The sequence below is a fragment of the Harpia harpyja genome, chromosome 13, assembly GCF_026419915.1.
Source record: "Harpia harpyja isolate bHarHar1 chromosome 13, bHarHar1 primary haplotype, whole genome shotgun sequence".
Classification (NCBI taxonomy): Eukaryota; Metazoa; Chordata; class Aves; order Accipitriformes; family Accipitridae; genus Harpia; species Harpia harpyja.
The window spans coordinates 16,885,788-16,903,340 of NC_068952.1; the positions used below are offsets into that span (position 1 = coordinate 16,885,788).

At 38.8% G+C, this 17,553-nt stretch overlaps 1 protein-coding gene across 1 annotated transcript in view; it reads left to right on the forward strand.

The window, feature by feature from the left end:
- The window catches only part of PRKCE (protein kinase C epsilon), a 320,579-nt gene that overhangs the window by 14,891 nt on the left and 288,135 nt on the right, over positions 1–17,553 (forward strand). The window lies entirely within an intron of this gene.

Below are 17,553 nucleotides of genomic sequence, written 5' to 3' on the forward strand. Positions count from 1 at the left end.
GAGGCTTTACAAATTTGAGGAAGAGAGATTCTGGGGAAATTAAAAGGAGGTGTCAGTTTAGCTACTCAGAGTTGCTTTGCAAAATTATTCATTATTTATTGTGTTTGGAGCTCAAATGAAGTGGGGGAAGGACACAACATACCCATTGCTATCCTTTCACAGTGAAGAAGTAGCATTCTGTTGGGTCTTTTGATACTGTGTATATTATTGAGCTTTCTGATCAGTATAAATTTAACAGCTGGACTTGTAAGTGTAGTAAAGCTTTTTACTTACAGTTCTTTCATCTGAAGTGTTGTGCAGACACTACAGAAAAAATGTCAGAATGTGGATTGTTAAGGTTCGTCATACTAAAAGTAGTCAGTGGCGGGAATATCAGTTTTGTGGTATTACGCAAAGCTGAAGGCAAAGGTGATGAACTTATGGCTTGAATTACTTAGAGTTTTCATCTGTTCATGATAATTGACTTTAAACTCACAACTTATGCATTTCTGTATGGCCATCCAAAATTTACTATTGACTTTGCAATACACTGGTCAGCGATGTACAGCAAGAAACCAGTGCCCTTAGAATGTAGTCTTATGGATTTGCTTGATTTCAAATGTATGTGGCTCATGAAATTCAATTAGAATAGCGGTTTAAAGGAGTATGTTAACAGTTCAGCTTCATTTCTTACTGTAGGCTTATAATAGTGTGACACCTTTGATTGCAGAGAAGCCATGATTTTCTTGCATTAGGTAAATATGAGAAGACATGGTGCCCAGATACAACTAATTATCTTCAAATTCTCCTGGTGTCACAGGTTTACTTTCCTGGAACAGTAACACTGATTACAGATGAGCTTTGTTAAGACAGAATGCTTTGAATGTATACTAGAATTGAATGAATACTAGATGAATACAGATTTGTTTATTAATATTGTTGGCAGGTCCACTGTGCAATGTGAGACCATATCAGTCATCATTGCTTCAGTGTGAAGATAACATTTGTGTCCTCACTTCCTAAAATATGAATGTAGTATGTTAGATGTTCATCTCAAGGCTGACATATTTCAACAGCAAAAAAGAGAGTGTATGGGAGGGGTATCCAGCAGTCCTGAAAGTGTCTCTGCTCACAGACTGGGTTCCTGGTAAGAGCTGTAAGCGAAGACCGCGGCTAGGTAACTCTTTTGTGCCTCAAAATACCATCTGTCCCAAAGCTCAGCTCTCATGTCTCAGGGCTTACATCTTCAAACCCATGGGTTCAATGCTACTTTCCTTCAACCCTGCTATCCTTAGGGTTATTACTTTTCCAGTACCACTTCCCTCTTGCACCTTACTTTCTCGGTGGTACTTGTAATCACTGTTTCATTGGTTGCTGTTTGCATCTCCTCAGTTGAGAAGTACCTCAATTCTGCTCCTGGCAGAACTTAAAAATCATGGTGACAGGCTACATTTATCAAAACTCCTATGAGGGATCCTGGTTCAGAAACAGAGCATATAGCCACAGAAGACCATGCATGCATGTGCTAGCCTGATTTAAAAACAAACAAACAAAAACCACCGCCCCCCCCCCCCCCCCCCCGGTTTTGGCTCCGAATAACTGGAGTACATGAGGGTGAGAGGGGATGAAATAATTTCTCTTCATTTATTTGGGTATGTATGTCCAACTCATTCTGGATTTTCTTTCCTGTTAGTAACTTAGGAAAGGAGATGTCGCTCTCCACCACCCCTGTGTTCTTTTTTGCCCTGGAGAGACTTGTAGCAGCTTTAGTTACAGTTAACATATTTAATCATTAGAAAGCTCAATTTGAAGACCTAGTTTGTTACACTGTGTTTCCCAGCGGCGCCATCCAAATGTGAGACAGATATAATGGATAAAACACATTACAGCTGTGAATATGTGTCATAGGAAGAGGTTATGTTGACTGGAAGGGGAGATGTTGGGCAGCCTCCCTTTCAGGGTTGTCTGAATGATAACTGTGTGAAAGCAGATACAGAAGGAAAATATGTTACTGAGAGAGAACAAAAGCAAGTTCAGTCAGGTATTTCAAGGCCAAGGCAACTCAAGGAGTTATTACTGGCTCTTATTAGCATGCCTGAAAAAAGTAATGTTCTTTGCTTCAGCTGGGTGGTCCTTGGAAGGGGGAGAGATTCTTTCCTGCCTTTTGAAATCTTCAAAGAATATGAGAGTAATCATTTCCACAGTTATCTCTGTGTCGGAAAGCCTCGCTGTTCAGGATAAGCCAGGGTAAACAAAGGACAAATAGGAAATGACTTTTAAAAAGTATGGATTTGAACCTATGAGGTGCTGAGTGTCTCCAGTGAAATGCTGAGCTTGCTTGATTTCCAGTAAGTTTATGGCTCTCAGTTCCTGATGGGATCAGGTCCTAAGATTAGATCTACTCTCTGAAGTAAAATCAGGTTACTGCTGCCAGCTTTTTAAACTGCCAATATTGCTTGCAGTGCACATCAGCAGTGCTCTGTATGTACACAGACATGTACAGCACTTGAGTAAAGATAGAAGCTGATCTACAGGGACCATATCACTTTCACATTTTCATTGTTTGTCTGTTGTACTAATAAGAACTCTGATATGAAAATGAGACATCAAGAGGGTAAAACAGAATATGAGATGCTTACTGGCAAAAGGAAAAATCCATCTTTAGTTTTGCTCTCATGTTTAGGAGCATTTATACATATTTTTCCCTTATGTAGAATAAAATAATGCCAAATTTAAGTAGTACTTTTCATCAGTAGATTCCTAAGTGGATATCACTTTGATGAATGTATTGAATATGCAATCAAGATCTTTGGGTAGAGGAACATGTAGTGGTGTAGTGCTTCACTTCCAGATGAATTGCAAAGCCCTTCACATTTAGCTTTGTTGAATTCAGTGGAGCCATTCATGGTGTATGGGTATCTCAATACACCACGGCCTGCATGGAGATTCAGAGCTTGCAAAGGATGTTTGAATTAGACTCCTCCTCTCCCACTAATACATACTTTACTGTCCCTGTGAGGTTAATTTGCTACCAATATTCTGACTGCAGTCATTGTTGGTGTTATTTGAACTAAGGGTAGGTATAATGAGACTTCACTGGTAGTCATGCTGAAGGGGAAAACTACCTGTTTCTTCACAGTAGTTTCTAGAAGTTACACAAAGAAATCTATATGCTCTAAGCATGAACTGAGAAATGTACATACGATAGTCAGACTGATTCAGTCCTCTCATAATTTCTTGCTGTTATGATGAGCAAGTGGCTAAAATTCTTGCATCTGGTTATTGCAGCATGTAGAAATAAAACTTACCTGAAAAGGTACTGAAGTTTTTAATGGCATGACAGAAATGAGGCATGGTTTCTTTTTTTTTTTTGTTGTTATTGTTGAAATATTAAATCTATGCTAATGTTGTATAGAAGGCTTAGACCATCTTGAGTCAAAGGGATTTTGATGAAATGATACCTTTCCCAGGATTTGTGTGTTGCTCTGTTTTCTGTGGTTTGAATAGAACTTGTGCGTTCATTGACCCTTCCAATATATGGATTATAAACAAATTGGAGGCAAAGGGGAAGAAAAATTGGACAGACTTTTAAAAGACACAGTGCTTAATTCTACTAAAGCTCCTGCCTCAGGCTTCAGTTCTCAGAGTTTTGTTAAACAGGTTCTTCTACCTCTGTTTCCTCATTCCTCCTGAGGAGAGTCAAGCTGACCATGCTCGATTAATCATGAGGCTTCAGAACCTTCCCTGTGCTCCAGAGAAAGAGAAGAATGCTTCTATGCCTGTCGACCAGCAGCACCCCGGAAATATATAAAGTACAGATCCTGAGCTATAATCATTTGGGGCAGGGGATTGTTTTCTAGGACAGCTTTTTTTCACTTGGTGCATGGTGACACCTTCTGGGAGGCCACAGGGAGGCTAAACCAAATTTAGCAAGCAAGAAAGGAAGTTACTCCTTTGTGGGGGGAGGCAGTCTCTTGTCAAGCCTGGGGAGCCTTGTTTACCATCATGCAATGATGCAAATCACTCAGAAAATAATGCAAGGGACAATCTGGAAAATATGGCATATTCCTTAATATACAGTAATCTTTAGAGGACAATATTGCATAATCATATGACATCATCATGTGGGAGAGGTCAGTATTTTGAAGTCAGTGTTTCTCATCTTACCTAAAGGATGGTCTTAACACTGAAAAGCAAGGTGGTAGAAAGGGGAGCTGTGCTGGTAGTTGCATTTGTAACCTCCTTTAGCGTAGAGACTTACTGTTACATCTTCTTGATCTCAAGTATTTGGTGTACAGGACTTCCCTGAAAAATACTGATAACTTCCTCTGAAACATTTAAAGACCGTCCTTTGAATCTCTGGGTTCTCAGTGTGAAAATAAATGTGCTTCAGACAGTGCCTACTCTGAGAAAAGACCAGACAAAATCTTACTCTTAACTGTACAGATAGGGTCAAAATTAATTGAATATTAGCAATTAATTTTGAAACAGAAGATATGACTACCTTTCCTGCAGCCAGGCCTGCAGTGATCAAGAGTTGGGAAAGAACTGTTCCCAGTTTGTTTACCAATACAACAAATAAGTAACCGTGTAATATTTTTGGCTTGCAGACTGTCAGCTTCAAAAGGGGAGTCCAGAAGCCTATAGAGCTTTAAAAATACCTTGTGCTGGTTTTGAGCGTTAGGGCTAAATGATCCTGTTGTTTCCCTGCATGTCAAGGAACAGAGCACGTCACATTTATCCATTCCTTTTCCATAGTATCTGCGGAATAAAGGATGAGTGAAGAGGTACACTCTGTAACTTTTGCTCCTCTTTTAGCTCATGATGATGATCAGTAGATAGCGATACCTTGGTTAGTTTGGCTTGGGTCACTCTGTGGGCTGTGAAGCCCCTCTCTGTGAGGCAGGGCAGTCAGGGGACTCATGGTAAGGTCTCACACGGGAGAAAATCTCCTGCAAGGTAACATGGAGCACAAGGATAGACTGTTCTTCGGAGAGTTTTTGGAATCTGTGTGGTGATCTGGAGATCTGACTGGGAACTGAGCGCTTCTCCTCTTAAGAGGGTAAAGTTCTGTCCTCCCTCTTCCCTCACCCCCTTGTTTTCTACTGGAGAGTGTGAATCAAAGCTGGCAGGGCTATCAGTCCCGCTAGGTAGCATTGCCTGAGCGGGGAGAGGAGGGAAGAGGAAAACTGGGAACGTAATTGCAACATTAAAAAAATAAATAACATCTGAAATACCTCAGTATTACCCTAGAGAAATGCCTGTCCCTGATAAATGAGCCTTGATATTGTTGCTGAAATGCTTGTGAGAAGTTTATCATCACAGGCCATGTACAATCCTCTGTGGTCTTAACACATCAATCTGTGTGTAGTGTGATGCTGTAACCTGGCTAAAACAATATGCTCACCAGAAGTACTGCAAGGTTATTGGATTGTACCTAAATTATTCCATACTGGATGATTTATAAAGTTTGCTTATATATGTGGAACTCTCTGCTCCTATATATCTTTGACACCAAGGCCTTAGTACGTTAAATGCAAAATTGTGTAGGCTCTTCCGATACCTACAGTCCCAATCGATACCTCATCCTCAGGTGATCATGTGTCCAAATATGGGCCAAATACAGACAGAGGGGGATTAGGCAATTGATCTGTCCTTGCTGATCTGATTATTCAGTAATTCCCCACTAGGTTTCCTGCACCTTTGCTCGGTGTGTTTTGTGGGGGTTACTGAAGGATTGATTCCTTCAGTCTGCAGACCTCTGACAGAAGCATGGCGGTTCCTGTTTTCCATCTGAGGCTGCCAGAGGTAGTGGTTATAAGTACAGTATCAATAGAAAACTGTTTTTTTCCTACCTGGTGTGTGTGATCATCAACTGCTTTGATTAACCAGTTCTGGGACTTAAAGTGAGACATCATTTTTTCCATTCTTTGTAGTGTTTTTGGCAAGGGGTGGAGAAAATATAGTCATTGCTCCCTTTTCTCTCTGAGTTCATTTTGTTTTCTGCTCTTTGTGCTCAAGCACAAAATGAAATGGTTTGCAAATAAACTAAATATTAAAACTAAAAAGTACTTTATACTCCCTCTTCACAGAGCTTGTGTGAAGAAAAATAGGAACAGATCATATTGGGAAAATAGTTCTTTCCCCCCACTCCTGAAAATAAAGCAATCCCTCTGTTATTGAAATTTTCTGCAAGTAAACCACAAGCAGACAGGCTGAGCGCAGACAGCTACAGGATGATAGCCTTGTTTTTGTTGTTGGGCTTTGGGGATTTTTAACTGCAGATTTAGCCATTACAGATTGAACTGCTAAAAACACATCAGTGTTATTTTGAAAATTCACAGCAGATTCAGCTCAGACCAGGAAGTGAGGTGTTGTCCTTTTAAAGCCTGATATACAGAAAAGGGTATTTCTGACGCATGACCTTCAGTGAACAGGAATTCCTCTACTCAAAATCTCATCCTTACCATGAACTTCACTGCTGCAATTCATCCTCTCACAGCTGTGTGAAAAGTGACATACTGTGGAAAAAAAACCCAAACCTTTGAGAGACTTTGATCATATTTTCTTAAATAACAAGGGCTTGCAAAATATAGAGCATGAGTTTTTGCTGAAATGTTTTGTGTGTAAATAAATGTAATTTTAAGTTACAAGAGGTTTTTTTCTTTTAACTAGAGTTCATTAGCTGTTAGCAAAATAACTGATCAGATTGTTAAAATCTGTTTAACTATCTAATCATAAGTATCACAGTAGAAACTATTGGGGCTTAGGTTTTTTGAAAATCTGGTTTGAATTTTGAGTGGTGAGCATTTGAAACTCCATGCTGAAAAAATCTGGCTCAGTATGCACTTTTTTGTGTATGTTTGCTTTCACTTCTCCCCCCCCCCCCATTTTCTTTTGCTCTCTTTCTTCCTCTCTCTGCCTTCAGTTTAAAGGTGGTAAAAGAATACCTAGTAACTGGCAGGTTTGAGAACTAGGCAAAAATGTTTTTATGACCATAGCAGGTATCACGACATACTTAGTCTGTGGTGGAGGGAATTAGCAGTTAATAATTTTGTGCAGATACTGAGTGTGACTGCAGTTAAATGCATGCAAAAATACAGCCTTTATGCCAGAGATACAGACTCTGGAAGGCATTGAATTGAAGCCTCGTTGGAGTGGGAGAGGGAAGTATCTGGCAGGCATCTTTTTTAGGACTCTGCACTTCTAGAATTTGCCAGTTGCTGCTGTTTAACAGCCCAGATTTGCTAACCTCTGGGACATACGGCAAGGCCTATTTTTTTCTTCTGGTTCTTTGTGGAAGTGGGTGTTGGCTAGAACTAGATAACGATGAAGAGGGGATATGTTGCTGAGATTGCTCTGGTTTTGCTTTTGCTTTTGTTTTGTTTGCTGGCTTATTTTATTTAACCTGAGGCAATTCATTTCTAGTGTTTAATTTTAAAAGCTTGCCAGTGACAGAGATCACTGAGCAACATTCCATTGTTTGAGCAAGAAAATGAATAAATAAGGTTTTGTAACTCAAATTTCCTATACAAGTATTGCAGCTGCTAATTATGTACAGCTTGTATTGTTTTTATCTATAGGATGTAGTAAATACATAAGAAACTTTTTCCTTAAGGGAAACGAATTTCAAAAACAAGTGAATGCAGTGGATCCAAATAAATATAAGTGATAAGCCCTAATGAAGTGAAACTAAAGATCTTGTGGGACTTTCAGGTACATTAGGAGAAGGCAGTATGGCATAGGCATCATAGTAGATGCTGACACTTCCATGCAGTAGCAGTGCAGATCAATCAATAGAGATCTTTGATCATAGGCTAGTTTTTACATTAATTCATAGACTGGGGCTGAAGTAGAAATCAAAGGGCTTGTACAATCATATACCTGGAGAGGCAGTACTATGCCCTACGTGAGAGATATGTAAGCATAGTGTCAGATAGTACTTATTTTTAGTTGCTAAAAAGAGTTGCTCATATTTGAGTTCAATATTGTGTCATTGTAGTTAATGACCTTCTGACAGCTTGTTTTACCAAAACTGTTTTTAAAAGTAAGTAAATATTAATCGGTTGAGGAACAGAACTGAATAGTATTTTAAAATGTTGGCAAAATAAAGTTTGTGATGTATCAATACCAATATCTATGAACAAATATAAGCCCCGCTTTAAAACGTCTACATAATATGACTTTGCAGAAAATGTTCTAGCTTAATTATAGTAATGTGCCTCGAATTTTCCAGTGGGGTTATGTATTTTGAGTATATGTCTCGTCTCTTATTACTGTAACTACGAATCAGCCTGTTGTTGGGTATGCGTTGCCTAAACGTTGCACATAACTTTCCTGGAATTTGTAAAGCTATTCTGTTTGACATTAGTTGGCATACCTTGTTTGCAACCCTTGTAATCCAAAAATAAAATATTTATGTGTCTCTAGTAGCAAAGTACAAAGTACCATATTAAGAACAACCATATACGGGCCTAGCTCTGTAAAGGTGCTGACTGTTGCCTACTCCCCCTAGCTCAGCAATCGGTTTTACATGCCTCTCTTAAGACCTGCTGGAACTACTCTGAAGTTACAACTTTGAAACCAGAATCATCATCTGGCTTGGCTGTATGAGGCAGACAGAGACCAAGGTCTCAGTTTAGGGTGCTGTCGCAGTTGAGGTGCTGCTGTTGCGAGTAGACATGGACAGAGATGTTGGCTGCTGTGGTTTGGCTACTGGGAAAAGCAGCTGCCACTTTATCACCAAAGTGAGTGGAGCTATTGCAAGGAAGCAGGAGCTTTTGAAGAAATGAATACAAGGGAAAGGTGTTCCCTTTCTCAGAAAGGGGACTACCTCCTGGCCATCCCCAGGGGCTTGGGCGAATTGCCTGGCAGGCTGGAGGAGGTGGCACTGGTCTGGCACCCAGAGATTTACTCACAGCAGGAGTGCGTGATCCTCCAGGGTTTTGGCTGTAGGAGAGCTTTGTTGATTGATGGGCACCCAAGCTACAAATAGTCCACTTTTTCTGTGTTTTATTTGCTTTATTCAGATGTACAATTAAATATTTGATTTGGTTTTATCCCTAGCTGAGGGTGATATTTTTCCTGTAGGCTTTTTTTGTGTGAGAAGGAAGGGAAGGAGGCATGGGGAAGGCTGGTGGGCTTTCAACCTACCTAAGGCTTCAGAGGTATGTTTAGGATTTTCTTCAAGAATACTGTGCCAGCCATATGGTCTGCCAAATCGTATTTTACTTTTTACTGCAGTGAGATTTGTTTACATATATCTTCCCCATCCTATCTCCCTTTTTCTCTAATTTAAATAATTTCATTGTGGGATAACAGTAATAACAAATCCTCTAGAAATTATGCCAACCTCATAATTCAGGATCAGCAAATCGGGTATGCAGAGGTAGCAGGGGAATCTAAAACATGTCTCAGTGCTGCTCATCCATAGCCAGAGGTTTAGGAGGAATAAAACATAGCTGGATTTGTGTTAGTTGTGCCTTTTGACTTTCATCTTGCATTACAATTTTTAGCATGGAAAGGCTGAATGCAGATGCAAAAGGAATAAGATGAGTGCTGCTTGTGTTATTTTTGTGTCATGGTGAATTCACCACCTGATATTCTATCATGGCATAAAAATATGTAAATTTCTTACTGAACATTGAGCTATACTGTGACATGTTCCTTTACTTAGAGACAGATAACCATTTGTCTTACATTTTGTTTAGTATCTTTACATGGGAATTAGTTGCCAGTTGGTGGAAAATAACAAATCATATTAACCCCATATGAAAATAGGGTTAATAATTACAGTAACTCAAAACAAAGCTAGTTTAGGCTTTGAAGGTGCAACCAGAGTGCTGCCAAACAGGCTCTTCCTCTGACTGCACCGGGATTTCTGCCTTTATAAGGGTTTGCAGGAACTCTGAGTGGAAGTCTTGCCGTGGTAGGGGCTGCTGAGTCTGTCCCATAGGAAACCAGTGGGAGGAAACACAGGGGTGACTGCAGTCAGGAATACGCTCACTGCAAATCACAAGTGGGAACAAATGCAGTAAGGAAGCAGCTGGCATCTCTCGTGGTCACTGGGAAGACACAGTGAAATTTTCCAGCAGTGGGGCATGATAGTGAACCTGAATCCTGAAGAGCCTTGGACCCTTTCTGACTGTGGGGAGCAAAGTGGTGGGGGAAGATAGGAAAGGGAGAGGCCATTTCAGGACATACAGCCTGCAGAGTTGCCTGGAACACTTTATGCTAGCAAACATTTTAGTATTATGCTCCAACTTCATGCTAATTGTTGAATATGGCCTATACAGCCTCCCCTCCCTCCTTCTTGATTGATTGTCCCTGTGAGAGCACCTATTTGTGGGGATGTGTGATTTCTTAAAGATTAACCTTTTCCTATTTAGCTTTCTGAATTTGCTTTTAGTGAAGATGTATCAGTTTTAAGTATCATTTGCACTTTTGTTCAAAGCACTCCTGGAACAACTCCTTGCAAATGACCATTTGGATTATTTTATACCTTGCTTTTTCAAAAAGTGAAGGCATTTGAAAAATAAGCATTATAAAGTTGTATCCATTGGTTCTTTGGCAAATAAGAACACGATTTTCATAAAAAAAACCCAGAATTTGAGCAACATATTAGCAAATATGTTTATTTATATTTTTCATTATAAAGATTACTGCATCAGTGTTAACTTCAGATTTTCCAAAAGTCTCAGGCACCTAGGAGAAGGGTACTCGACAGTAGACTTTCTAAAAATTAAAATGTTTAATCTGTAGATGAGCAAAACCATGTATCTTCTGTATAGCAAATGTCAAAGCCAAATAGCACACTCTATAGAATTTTATGTATTGTGTGGCTTTGATTCATATGAATGCTAATGCTCTGCTTCTTTCCACTGCTTCATTTCTGCCGAGAACTGTTTTAGCATTTCAAACCTTCCAACAATATAAAACTGGAAGGAGATTCTTTGGTTTGCAAGGCCCAAATAGCAAAGTATTGATGTATTTTATGCTTTTCTTAATACCTGTATGTATATATTATTAATTCATGTTTGTTTGTGCTGAGAAATATTAGTAGTATAGCGTTAACACTATTCTGGAAGGATAGCAATTCTAGTTCATTCCTGTCTTCTTTCGTTTTAATGTAGCCATCTTAAACTTAAGCCTAGAAAACCTTATACCACATTGTAGCATAGTTTTGTCAATGCAACCACTGTTCAGTGAGCCTGACCAATGTGATGTAGGGGTGTTTCAGGCTCATGATGAGCCTATATGCTATATGGGTCTGGCTGTTTGTAAAATATGAAATGAGGTACAGTGTATGTTATTTTAATAAAAATATACAGGTAGTATCTAACCAAATTGACTATTTCTTTGCATGATTCTATAATTCTCTTACATTTTTCCTTTAGCTGGAGAATAGAGAGGCACAAAGCTTTTCTGGGTTAGGTGCTTCAGCAGTTGTGGTTAGACGCTAGTGTGTAGAATACCTCTGTTATCAGTAGCCTAGAGAGATGCAGGAATCCTTGTCAGTTTTTACTGACACATTTTGATTCACATACAAAATGCCATACACGTGTCATTGTGTATAGCTGGTCAAATGCTTGCGGGTGTTTTGCGTGTGCCAAAGATGAATTTTGCCTGGATGATAGCTTGATAAATCGTTAGTGTAGTTTCCATTGTCCATGGAACGAAGCTATAAATTCCTTGGCAGTCAAGGTTACCTGGAGACTAATATAAAGGTTGCTAGTTTAAAGGTAGCTTGCTTTGTTATTTCAGATGTGTGAGTGTGCCAAAAAGCAAGGCTAATGGTCTGCATTCCCAAGTTCAGGAGAAAGCCAGATCAGCAAACTGGAGACCTTAGCCTATCCTATTTATTCCAGCTGGTCAGGACTTTTTTGTTAATCCAATTCTTATTTTGGAAATACTGATCTGTTGCAGTTTTTTCAGTAGAGCATAGCCGTTTTCATGTAATTTACACAGGAGAAATATTTATGAGGTCCTGGGTGGAATTACCACTCCTAGCCAACAGCTTGTGAGGGGAGCATTTGATGGCATGCAGGAGAGCACTTTCAAGGCCGTGTTTCTTTACCGGCTGTGGGTTTCTATGTCACATCTGAGTAGCCTAACCATGTTACTGTTGAGGGTAAATCTCTATTCTCTTCCCCCCATTTCATTTCAAGACCTCCAAAGATAATTGGTTTCATTTTAATACACAGTAGAATAAGTTTGAAATTTTAATGGGATGGAGGAGGGAAGCCATTTTCTGACCAGATCTGTGCAGTAGTTAGTACCCTGGGTATGCCCTAATGCTGTGTGCAAATACTTTGCCAGTCTTTAAATGTCACCAATGGTGGGCTTTGCGGTAGGAGAGTGTGAGAATTAGAAAATTCCCTGATCTGTGGTGTCCTTGACAACTTTATCTAAGTACAGAAGTAGTCCTGTGCTGTGGCATATTGTAAGACAGTGTTCATTCACTGCTCGCTTTCTTTACATAGTGAATCTTGGTTTTAATTAATTTAAACATCTCTGAAACTGAGGGTGCAACCAGTCCCTTTATTTATGATAGTAGTAAGGATTAAGTTTCTTTATACAACCAGGAAGCTAAAACAATAGCAACCTCCACCCTGCTATGGATTCTGGGGATTGCCGAGTAGATGGTTGAAAAGGTAATCTAAACTGTTAGGAGGCAGCCAGGTTGATTTTCAGCAGTAATGGGATCCATCAGGGCTAGTTGCAGATGCTTGGAAAAATGTGTGTTAGTTCAATAACTACTTAGTTTATAAAACAAAGCTTGATGTCAGATTCTAAAAATTGCATGACCAGTTGGCCTTGTAAATTTGTAAAGGGAGGCTGGATTACTTTCATTTATTTATGGGTAACAATAAGGTGTTTTCTCAACAAAAAATGAGTGAACAAGTGACAGTATGACAGAACTTGAGTCTTCCTTCTTCTTTGCATCCTGTGTCTAATATTTATTTTTTTTTAATTTTATTGGTAATACTAGCATTCATAATAAATAAGAAATGATATACCTGATTTGATACACTTTTTCCTAGCAGCCTTTGGATCACAAATCACATTTCAGAATACTAATTAAATGGGGAAACTAGCAAATTGTTGCTAGTTAGTTTAGTTTGCATTAGTCACGCAGCTCTGCAAAGAGCTTTTTGAGGGGATAGTGTTCTAAATAGAGATGTAATTCTCATATTATTTCTGTTTCCTGTTGTAGTTCCTGAGCCTCTAATATTGGTTAGACTGTAAGTAAAAAAATAAGTCTTGTTTTAATAGGCATTTCACAAAAAGAAAATTGCTGCCTCAAAGAGTGAATTGACGTGTTATCCTTTTTTTTTTCTGGGAGATGATATAACTTGAAAGGGAATAGAGAGAGGGATTAATTTATAATAGTTGAGTGGTACCCAGATCTCTCATGTCCTTGGCCACTCTTATCTATTCCAAGCATATATTAGCAAAGAAAAAGATCTGATCTATTGCATCACATCAGATGATGTTCATGCATTCTTGGCTTCCTCTGTGATATGAGATAGTAAACTTCTCTGGGACTGGGGTATGCAGAAGTCAAGAGGTAGAGAATGAAACCATGAAGGGGGGTGGAGTGACTATAAAGAAGAAGGAAGGTGGGTTGTTTCCCTTCAGAACAAAGTCTCATCAAAGTATCAAAAATTCTCTTCAGGTTGCGGAAGTCACTGATGCAGTGCTTTTAGTCTTATGAATTGGAATGTCCAGTTGGGTCCTATCTGCAGTTTACTTATCCCTAGAGATTGAAGAAAGTGAGAGACTACTTGAATTCCAAGATGTCTAGTATTGCAATTTTTACTGTTATTTGTATGTGTTATGTTACTGTCTGGGGGCCGAAGATCCATTATGTTAGTATTATACAGACAGTAACAAATTATGATTCTTGTCTAAATGATTCCACGGTCTGTGATGGACACACCAGATGTCTAGGACAGCAGGTTTAGCTGAGTTTTGAGATGATTTTAGTTTTTTGCACAGAAGTCAGATGTCTGCATAAGAGGTAGAGGTCAGAGCCATACAGCAGACAGCCAAATGTTACTGTCATTGGCAAGTCTCTTGTCGGGTGCTGGAGGCAAACCTGTGTTCTCCTGGATTACGTGTTGATACAAGCATTTGTACTGTTTCATACTGCCTGTTCGTGTACTGTAGCCAATAAGACAATAGAAAGAACATCAATGATACTCTGTGGTTGGTAAGTCTTCAAGACTTACATAGACCCACACAATGCAAGTTTCAGTTAATGTTTACACAGCTACTTTAATTTGGTCTGTTTGAATTCAGTCATTGCAAGTGTGTGGCCATGATGACTGAGCGTAATCTTACACACTATAACATGTGCAGTCTTTGATTTTAGGCACCTGAAACTCTAAGAGTGCTTGTGGAAGGACCCATTTCCAAGTCCTGCACAGCTTTTACTGATTGGTTGTAAGACATGCATGAAAGAGGGAAGAGGATTCACTTCTTCAATGCATATAGCTGGAGCTGGATTACTTGTGCAGCAGTTCAATGCTTCCTTGGGTAGATATACTAAAACCAAACTGAGAAAAGTTGGAAGAAATTTCCAAGAGCACAATCAGGTATCTGAACCTTTCTTTTTCTTAGGAATATCATAACATATACATTTGTAACTCAATTAGGGCAGTTTCTTACAGGTTCTAGTTGAGGCTTTGGCTTTTGGATATTCTTAATATAAAAAGTTTCTACAGAAAAATAACGGTTATCATAGGCATAATGCCTACAGAAAGGGGATGCCTTATAAATAATCTTTTGTGTTTATGTTCCAGTAAGCTAATAAAATCTTCCTTTAAAATAGTACAGAGAGCAGAGATGAGTCCCTATAATGAAATGCAGGAATAAGCCATTTGTCCTCTAAGTTAAGCTTCTGTATGTAACTCTTTACCTAATCTTGAATTTAGCCTAAAAGTAATTATTTTTACATTAAAGAATCTTTTAATTTTGCTGGAGTTCTACACTTGCATTTAAGAAGTAGATACTTTTAGAAAATAGTGACCTCTTTAGTTTGTTGAATGCTTAAATAATTTTAAATTCTGAATAATTTTGAGGCTGCCAGTGTAGTACGTTTTGTAATTGTGACTCAACTTCTTGTTGATACACTTCTTTTTTCTTTTTTGGAAGCCAATTGCCATCTTTTAACATAGTGATGTTCACACTAGGGCTTGGGTTAATTTATTCTTCAATTTGCATCTTTTAGCAATTAAGGGAATCTCCAACACTGTCACTGACACGTGAAAGGATAACACCATCTGTTGCCCTTGAGAACCTGAGTTGTATTGGTTGATGTCCAGCCTGTGATTGTGACTTTTTCCCGGTTTCATGTAAAAATCTGGGTGATGACTCTGATGTCCACGCGTGCTATGGATTTTGTTATTAAGCAGCAGTGAATAATGACAATAACAAGCACAAAAGCAGGATAATAGCTTTCAGAAGAAATACTGATTCAGTAATTTTACTGATATTAATAAGTAATAGCCTAAGCTTCCTTGCTCTATGTGTATAGCAGACTATGAGTTCAATGGAATTATATGATAATCTTGTCCATGGAAGGCAACTGCTAAGAACACAGCAACCAGATACCATAGTATTCCTTTAAAGGGAAGTTATTTATTCATTAGGAACACTGCTTAAATCATATGTTATTTCATGTGCTCCTAGTCCACTGTTCATGTTTGTCTCCTGTCCTGCTTCATTCTATGCTCAGACCAAACGTGATGCTTGTAAGCTGTTTCTGTTTCTGTTTCTTTTGGTTTGTATTCACTTCTTCTTCCCCGTTTCACCGTGTTCCGGCAAAACCTCTGTTGCTGTGTTCACAAACTATCCTAAAATATTTTTTCTTTCTTCAAGGTCTTTTGTGAAGCTAGTGTGTGAGGAACAGAACTTATGAAGGTGTGTATGCTGCAATGGATAGTCCATAGAACATGTGATGGGGGATGCATGCATACAGAATTATGTTAAGTCTAGGATGGTAAAGCTGTAAATGCAAGTTCTAAATTCCTGGTGAGGTAGGAGTTGAAAAATACTACTGTTGTGTCCTGAACTATTTTGGCAGAAACTTCCTATAAAAATATAGCTTCAGAGACAGTGAAATTCTGTTTTCAATGAAATGAGTGGCAAAGTTTCAAGTTCTTTTGATTAGTGGCAGCTTTGCCTGAACTTCAATGGATCCAGAATTTCACTCTTCATTTTTACTGCTTTTCGTATTGAAGGATTCCACAGTGATTCATTGTTACTAGATATGCTGAGATATTGGTGAGATACATTTTTTTTTTTGTGCTAGAAGGTGAAATCTAGTAGCTCACATCAATATATAGAATAATTTTTAAAATACTCTTCATTTCCTGTCTTGAAACTTATGTGAGATTCTTTAAGCAGAGTTCTTCAGCTATTTCCCCTTTATATCAAAGAACAGCATCCAAGTCCTGCCAACACAAACAAATGAGAACTTTAATTATGATGAATATCAGACTTCATATTCTTCTGAAAAGTAACGTCTGCAGAAGCATAGTAGTCAATGAATTCAGTGTGTAATTTCCACTGAGCTGTTAGGAATTGCAGGATTTCATAGGAGAAGGTACAAGAGGTATAAACATGAAATAATGGATACTGAAGCTGGAAACAAAAATGCTCTGTGCTCCGTTACAAGATGCTTCTGCTGTCTGTGTGCTTTTACTATGCAGAACGGAAACAAAAAGATTTTGGGGGTCATGCTTTTGGTGAGGTGTCCCTGGATTCCCATTATCAGTCTGAACTGGTGGTTCTTTGGGAAGCAAACACAGCAGCTATGCAGCAGCTGAAAGCTGCTGTTATAGCAGTCCTTTATGTTGCTCTTTCAGGGATGGTTCTGTCAATTTTTTCTACTCTATGCCCAAGTTCAGATTTGGCTGGGGTGGCTTAGCACTCTCACTGTCATTTCACATACTAGTTTTTCTTATTAAAAATGTGGCTGGGTCTAGATGTTCTTGACTTAGAGTTAGGAAAGCTTCACAGCTGTGGGGTTTGCCTGCACATCTATGGCTGAAAATGGTCTAATTTGCAGAAACGTGGAGGGAACTGTGCACTCAGCATCACTGAGCTAATAAATCAGATTCATAGGCTCTTTCTTTTGAGCAGGTAGCTTGTTGTTTCTGTCCCAGATCACCTTCTCAAAGCAGAAGGGCCATGTCAACAATTCATTAAATAAATCCTTGTGAATAAATTCAATTGATTTAATATTTTCCATGTTAAATTACATTGAGTAGAATGAACCTCTGGAAATATTCCTACTGCCTTCAGTGGAGATACAGGATGCACCCTTCAAGAAATTAAGCATGACAGTTAAAATTGATAAGTTTTGCTTAACTTCACTTTTTTGAAAAAAAGCTGTACAGCATATCTTAAGAGAAGGGTGTCAACTACAGTAAGGAGGAATCAGAGTAGGAGTCCCCAGCTCAGTGCCAAAGAATAGAGGAGTGTTTACACTGACTTGCTTGCAATGGAGACCTTGGGTTTATACCAACACAGCAGATTACAACCAGTTCCAGTTCTTCTTAGTGT